Here is a 10,715-nt window from a genome sequence, read left to right as displayed (position 1 = left end):
CCTACTGGAAATATTGTTTTCTTTCCTTCCACTCTGTGTGTGTCAGGTGCGTGGGTATATAGGAGTTCTCCCAAAATGGCACCCTATTTCCTGTGTAGTGCACTACTTTTAACCAGGTCCAATAGGGATCGGGCCAGAAGTAGTACACTATGAAGGAATAGGGTGCCATTTGGGAAGGTTTCATACAGTACGCGTGTATTATAGTCATTGCATATTTGTATTTGATAACCTTTTTTGATTCTACAACTACGTATAACTATATAACTAGATAACTATATATAACTAGATAACTATGTATAATTAAATAACTAAAAACAACTATAACTACATAACTATATAACTATGTATAACTAGATAACTATATATAACTAGATAACTATATATAACTATCTAACTATTAGATAGCTATATATAACTATGTATAATTAAATAACTAAAAACAACTATAACTACATAACTATATAACTATATATAACTAGATAACTATATACAGTTGAAGTTTACATATACCTGAGCCAAATACATTTAAACTCAGTTTTTCACCATTCCTGGCATTTAATCATAGTAACAAATCCCTGTCTAATGTCAGTTAGGATCACCACTTTATTTAAGAATGTGAAATGTCAGAATAATAGTAGAGAGAATTATTTCTTTCAGCTTTAATTTCTTTCATCACATTACCAGTGGGTCTGAAGTTTACATACACTCCTTTAGTATTTGGTAGCATTGCCTTTAAATTGTTTAACTTGGGTCAAACTTTTCGGGTAGCCTTCCACAAGTTTCCCACAATAAGTTGGGTGAATTTTGGCCCATTCCTCCTGACAGAGCTGGTGTAACTGAGTCAGGTTTGTAGGCCTCCTTGCTCGCACACACTTTTTCAGTTCTGCCCACAAATGTTCTATAGGATTGAGGTCAGGGCTTTGTGATGGCCACTCCAATACCTTGACTTTGTTGTCCTTAAGCCATTTTGCCACAACTTTGGAAGTATGCTTGGGGTCATTGTCCATTTGGAAGACCCATTTGCGACCAAGCTTTAACTTCCTGACTGATGTATTGAGATGTTGCTTCAATATATCCACCTAATTTTCCCTCCCTCGTGATGCTATCTATTTTGTGAAGTGCACCAGTCCCTCCTGCAGCAAAGCACCCCTACAACACGATGCTGCCACCCCCGTGCTTCACAGTTGGGATGGTGTTCTTCGGCTTGCAAGCCTCCCCATTTTCCTCCAAATGTAACGATGGTCATTATGGCCAAACTTCTATTTTTGTTTCATCAGACCAGAGGACATTTCTCCAAAAAGTACAATCTTTGTCCCCATGTGCAGTTGCAAACCGTAGTCTGGCTTTCTTATGGAGGTTCTGGAGCAGTGGCTTCTTCCTTGCTGAGCAGCCTTTCAGGTAATGTCGATATAGGACTCGTTTTACTGTGGATATAGATACTTTTGTATCTACCTGTTTCCTCCAGCATCTTCACAAGGTCCTTTGCTGTTGTTCTGGGATTGATTTGCACTTTTCGCAGTACGTTCATCTCTAGGAGACAGAACGCCTCTCCTTCCTGAGCGGTATGACGGCTGCGTGGTCCCATGGTGTATATACTTACGTACTATTGTTTGTACAGATGAACGTGGTACCTTCAGGCATTTGGAAATTTCTCCCAAGGATGAGCCAGACTTGTGGAGGTCTACAATTGTTTTCTGAGGTCTTGACTAATTTATTTTGATTTTCCCATGATGTCAAGCAAAGAGGCACTGAGTTTGAAGGTAGGTCTTGAAATACATCCACAGGTACTCCTCCAATTGACTCAAATGATGTCAATTAGCCTATCAGAAGCTTCTAAAGCCATGACATCATTTTCTGGAATTGTCCAAGCTGTTTAAAGGCACAGTCAACTTAGTGTATGTAAACTTCTGACCCAATGGAATTGTGATACAGTGAATTCTAAGTGAAATAATCTGTCTGTAAACAATTGTTGGAAAAATGACTTGTCATGCACAAAGTAGATGTCCTAACCGACTTGCCAAAACTATAGTTTGTTAACAAGACATTTGTGGAGTGGTTGAAAAATTTGTTTTAATGACTCCAACCTAAGTGTATGTAAACTTCTGACTTCAACTGTATATAACTATGTATAACTAGAGAACTATATATAACTATATATAACTAGAGAACTATATATAACTATATATAACTAGATAACTATTTATAACTATGTATAACTAGAGAACTATATATAACTATGTATAACTAGAGAACTATATATAACTATATATAATTAGATAACTATATATAACTATGTATAACTAGATAACTATATATAACTATATATAATTAGATAACTATTTATAACTATATATAATTATATAACTATATATAACTATGTATAATTAGATAACTATTTATAACTATATATAATTATATAACTATATATAACTATGTATAATTAGATAACTATTTATAACTATATATAATTATATAACTATATATAACTATGTATAATTAGATAACTATTTATAACTATATATAATTATATAACTATATATAACTATGTATAACTAGATAACTATATATAACTAGATAACTATGTATAACTATGTATAATTATATATAACTATATATAACTATATATAACTAGATAACTATATATAACTATGTATAACTAGATAACTATATATAACTATATATAATTATATAACTATATATAACTATGTATAACTAGATAACTATATATAACTATATATAATTATATAACTATATATAACTATATATAACTAGATAACTATATATAACTGTATATAACTAGATAACTATATATAACTAGAGAACTATATATAACTATGTATAACTAGAGAACTATATATCACTATATATAATTATATAACTATATATAACTATGTATAACTAGATAACTATATATAACTATATATAATTATATAACTATATATAACTATGTATAACTAGATAACTATATATAACTATATATAACTAGATAACTATATATAACTATGTATAAATAGAGAACTATGTATAATTAGAGAACTATATATAACTAGATAACTATATATAACTAGATAACTATATATAACTAGATAATAACTAGATAACTATATATATATATAACTATATATAACTATGTATAATTAGATAACTATATATAACTATATATAACTATATATAACTATATATAACTATATATAACTATATATAACTAGATAACTATATATAACTATATATAACTATGTATAACTAGATAACTATATATAACTAGATAACTATATATAACTATATATAACTATGTATAACTATATATAACTAGATAACTATATATAACTATGTATAACTATATAACTATATATAACTAGATAACTATATATAACTAGATAACTATATAACTATATATAACTAGATAACTATATATAACTAGATAACTATATATAACTATGTATAATTAGATAACTATATATAACTAGATAACTATATATAACTATATATAACTATATATAACTATATATAACTAGATAACTATATATAACTATGTATAACTAGATAACTATATATAACTATATATAACTATATATAACTAGATAACTATATATAACTATATATAACTAGATAACTATATATAACTAGATAACTATATATAACTATATATAACTAGATAACTATATATATATAACTATATATAACTAGATAACTATATATAACTAGATAACTATATATAACTAGATAACTATATATAACTAGTATATAACTAGATAACTATATATAACTATATATAACTAGATAACTATATATAACTAGATAACTATATATAACTAGATAACTATATATAACTAGATAACTATATATAACTATATATAACTAGATAACTATATATAACTAGATAACTATATATAACTATATAACTATATATAACTAGATAACTATATATAACTATATATAACTATATATAACTAGATAACTATATAACTATATATAACTAGATAACTATATATAACTATATATAATATAACTATATATAACTATATATAACTAGATAACTATATATAACTAGATAACTATATATAACTATATATAACTAGATAACTATATATAACTATAACTATAACTATATAACTATATATAACTAGATAACTATATATAACTAGATAACTATATATAACTATATATAACTAGATAACTATATATAACTATATATAACTAGATAACTATATATAACTAGATAACTATATATAACTATATATAACTAGATAACTATATATAACTATATATAACTATAACTATATATAACTATATATAACTAGATAACTATATATAACTATATATAACTAGATAACTATATATAACTAGATAACTATATATAACTATATAACTATATAACTATATAACTATATATAACTAGATAACTATATATAACTATATATAACTAGATAACTATATATATATATAACTAGATAATATATATAACTAGATAACTATATATAATACTAGATAACTATATATAACTATATATAACTAGATAACTATATATAATATATAACTATATATAACTAGATAACTATATATAACTAGATAACTATATATAACTAGATAACTATATAACTATACTATAACTATATATAACTATATATATAACTAGATAACTATATATATAACTAGATAACTATATATAATATATAACTAGATAACTATATATAACTATATAACTAGATAACTATAACTAGATAACTATATATAACTATATATAACTATATATAACTATATATAACTAGATAACTATATATAACTAGATAACTATATAACTATATATAACTAGATAACTATATATAACTAGATAACTATATATAACTATATATAACTATATAACTATATATAACTAGATAACTATATATAACTAGATAACTATATATAACTAGATAACTATATATAACTAGATAACTATATATAACTATATATAACTAGATAACTATATATAACTAGATAACTATATATAACTATATATAACTAGATAACTATATATAACTATATATAACTAGATAACTATATATAACTAGATAACTATATATAACTAGATAACTATATATAACTATATATAACTAGATAACTATATATAACTATATATAACTATATAACTATATATAACTATATATAACTAGATAACTATATATAACTATATATAACTATATAACTATATATAACTATATATAACTATATATAACTATATATAACTATATATAACTAGATAACTATATATAACTACTAGATAACTATATATAACTATATATAACTATATATAACTATAACTAGATAACTATATATAACTATATATATAACTAGATAACTATATATAACTATATATAACTAGATAACTATATATAACTATATATAACTATATATAACTATATATAACTATATATAACTAGATAACTATATATAACTATATATAACTAGATAACTATATATAACTATATATAACTATATATAACTATATATAACTATATATAACTAGATAACTATATATAACTATATATAACTATATATAACTATATATAACTATATATAACTACTATATAACTATGATATATATACTAGATAACTATATATAACTATATATAACTACTAGATAACTATATATATATATAACTATATATAACTAGATAACTATATATATACTATATATAACTATAGATAACTATATATAACTAGATAACTATATAACTATATATAACTATATATAACTATATATAACTAGATAATATAACTATAACTATATATAACTATATAACTATATATAACTATATATAACTAGATAACTATATATAACTATATATAACTAGATAACTATATATAATATATATAACTAGATAACTATATATAACTATATATAACTATATATACTAGATAACTATATATATATACTAGATAACTATATATAACTATATAACTATATATAACTAGATAACTATATATAATATATAACTATATATAAACTACTATATAACTAGATAACTATATAACTATAACTATATATAACTATATATAACTAGATAACTATATATAACTATAATAACTATATAACTAGATAACTATATATAACTATATAACTATATATAACTATATATAACTAGATAATATACTAGATAACTATATATAACTATATATAACTAGATAACTATATATAACTATAACTATAGATAACTATATATAACTATAACTATATATAACTAGATATATATAATATATATAACTAGATAACTATATATAACTATATATAACTAGATAACTATATATAACTAGATAACTATATATAACTAGATAACTATATATAACTATATATAACTATATATAACTATATATAACTATATATAACTATATAACTATATATAACTAGATAACTATATATAACTATATATATTACTAGATAACTATATATAACTATATATAACTAGATAACTATATATAACTATATATAACTAGATAACTATATATAACTATATATAACTAGATAACTATATATAACTAGATAACTATATATAACTATATATAACTAGATAACTATATATAACTATATATAACTAGATAACTATATATTACTAGATAACTATATATAACTATATATAACTATATATAACTAGATAACTATATATTACTAGATAACTATATATAACTAGATAACTATATATAACTATATATAACTAGATAACTATATATAACTAGATAACTATATATAACTAGATAACTATATATAACTAGATAACTATATATATAGATAACTATAACTATATATAACTATATATAACTATATAACTATATATAACTATATATAACTAGATAACTATATATAACTATGTATAACTAGATAACTATATATAACTATATATAACTAGATAACTATATATAACTAGATAACTATATATAACTAGATAACTATATATAACTATATAACTATATATAACTATATATAACTATATATAACTAGATAACTATATATAACTAGATAACTATATATAACTAGATAACTATATATAACTATATATAACTAGATAACTATATAACTATATATAACTATATATAACTATATATAACTATATATAACTATATATAACTATATAACTATATATAACTAGATAACTATATATAACTAGATAACTATATATAACTATATATAACTATATATAACTATATATAACTATATATAACTAGATAACTATATATAACTAGATAACTATATATAACTAGATAACTATATATAACTATATATAACTATATATAACTATATATAACTAGATAACTATATATAACTATATATAACTAGATAACTATATATAACTATATATAACTATATAACTATATATAACTATATATAACTATATATAACTATAACTATATATAACTATATAACTATATATAACTAGATAACTATATATAACTAGATAACTATATATAACTATATAACTATATATAACTATAACTATATATAACTAGATAACTATATATAACTAGATAACTATATATAACTAGATAACTATATATAACTAGATAACTATATATAACTAGATAACTATATATAACTATATAACTATATATAACTATATATAACTAGATAACTATATATATATAACTATAACTATAACTATATATAACTATATATAACTAGATAACTATATATATATAACTAGATAACTATATATAACTATATATAACTAGATAACTATATATAACTATATATAACTAGATAACTATATATAACTATATATAACTAGATAACTATATATAACTATGTATAATATATAACTAGATAACTATATATAACTAGATAACTATATATAACTAGATAACTATATATAACTATATATAACTAGATAACTATATATATATAACTATATATAACTAGATAACTATATATAACTATATATAACTATATATAACTATATATAACTAGATAACTATATATAACTAGATAACTATATAACTAGATAACTATATATAACTAGATAACTATATATAACTATATATAACTATATATAACTATGTATAACTAGATAACTATATATAACTAGATAACTATATATAACTAGATAACTATATATAACTAGATAACTATATATAACTAGATAACTATATATAACTAGATAACTATATATAACTAGATAACTATATATATAACTATATATAACTATAACTATATATAACTAGATAACTATATATAACTATATATAACTATATATAACTAGATAACTATATATAACTATATATAATATATAACTAGATAACTATATATAACTAGATAACTGTATATATAGATAACTATATAATAACTATATATAACTATATATAACTAGATAACTATATATAACTAGATAATATATAACTAGATAACTATATATAACTATAACTAGATAACTATATATAACTAGATAACTATATATAACTAGATAACTAGATAACTATATATAACTATATATAACTATATATAACTATATATAACTAGATAACTATATATAACTATAGATAACTATATATAACTATATATAACTATATATAACTAGATAACTATATATAACTATATATAACTAACTATATATAACTAGATAACTATATATATAGATAACTATATATAACTAGATAACTATATATAACTAGATAACTATATATAACTATATATAACTAGATAACTATATATAACTAGATAACTATATATAACTAGATAACTATATATAACTATATATAACTATATATAACTATATATAACTATATATAACTATATATAACTATATATAACTAGATAACTATATATAACTATATAATAATATATAACTAGATACTATATAACTATATACTAGATAACTATATATAACTATATATAACTATATATAACTATATATAACTATATAACTAGATAACTATATATAACTAGATAACTATATATAACTAGATAACTATATATAACTATATATAACTATATATAACTAGATAACTATATAACTAGATAACTATATAACTATAACTATATATAACTATATATAACTAGATAACTATATATAACTATATATAACTAGATAACTATATATAACTAGATAACTATGTATAACTATATATAACTATATATAACTATATATAACTATATATAACTAGATAACTATATATAACTAGATAACTATATATAACTATATATAACTAGATAACTATATATAACTAGATAACTATATATAACTAGATAACTATATATAACTATATAACTATATATAACTAGATAACTATATATAACTATATATAACTATATATACTAGATAACTATATATAACTAGATAACTATATATAACTAGATAACTATATATATATATAACTATAACTATATATAACTAGATAACTATATATAACTAGATAACTATATATAACTATATATAATACTATATATAACTAGATAACTATATATAACTATATATAACTAGATAACTATATATAACTAGATAACTATATATAACTAGATAACTATATATAACTAGATAACTATATATAACTATATATAACTAGTATATATAACTATATATAACTATATATAACTAGATAACTATATATAACTATATATAACTATATACTATATATAACTATATATATAACTATATACTAATAACTATATATATAGATAACTATATATAACTATATATAACTATATATAACTAGATAACTATATATAACTATATATAACTAGATAACTATATATAACTAGATAACTATATATAACTAGATAACTATATATAACTATATATATAACTATATATAACTATATATAACTAGATAACTATATATAACTAGATAACTATATATAACTAGATAACTATATATAACTATATATAACTATATAACTATATATAACTAGATAACTATATATAACTAGATAACTATATATAACTATATATAACTAGATAACTATATAACTAGATAACTATATATTACTAGATAACTATATATAACTAGATAACTATATATTACTAGATAACTATATATAACTAGATAACTAACTATATAACTATATATAACTAGATAACTATATATAACTATATATAACTATATATAACTATATATAACTATATATAACTATATATAACTATATATAACTATATATAACTATATATAACTAGATAACTATATATAACTATATATAACTATATATAACTAGATAACTATATATAACTATATATAACTAGATAACTATATATAACTATATAACTATATATAACTAGATAACTATATATAACTATATATAACTATATAACTATATATAACTATATATAACTAGATAACTATATATAACTATATATAACTAGATAACTATATATAACTATATATAACTATATATAACTATATATAACTAGATAACTATATATAACTAGATAACTATATATAACTAGATAACTATATATAACTATATATAACTATATATAACTATATATAACTAGATAACTATATATAACTAGATAACTATATATAACTAGATAATATAACTAGATAACTATATATAACTATGTATAACTAGATAACTATATATAACTATATATAACTATATATAACTATATATAACTAGATAACTATATATATAACTATATATAACTAGATAACTATATATAACTATATATAACTATATATAACTATATATAACTAGATAACTATATATAACTATATATAACTAGATAACTATATATAACTATATATAACTA

At 19.0% G+C, this 10,715-nt stretch overlaps 1 protein-coding gene across 1 annotated transcript in view; it reads right to left on the bottom strand.

Moving 5' to 3' along the window:
* The window catches only part of rergla (RERG/RAS-like a), a 342,144-nt gene that overhangs the window by 271,429 nt on the left and 60,000 nt on the right, over window positions 1–10,715 (bottom strand). The window lies entirely within an intron of this gene.

This window comes from Oncorhynchus nerka, linkage group LG8 (genome assembly GCF_034236695.1).
Source record: "Oncorhynchus nerka isolate Pitt River linkage group LG8, Oner_Uvic_2.0, whole genome shotgun sequence".
NCBI classification, from domain to species: Eukaryota; Metazoa; Chordata; class Actinopteri; order Salmoniformes; family Salmonidae; genus Oncorhynchus; species Oncorhynchus nerka.
This window is presented reverse-complemented; position numbering and strand designations above follow the sequence as displayed.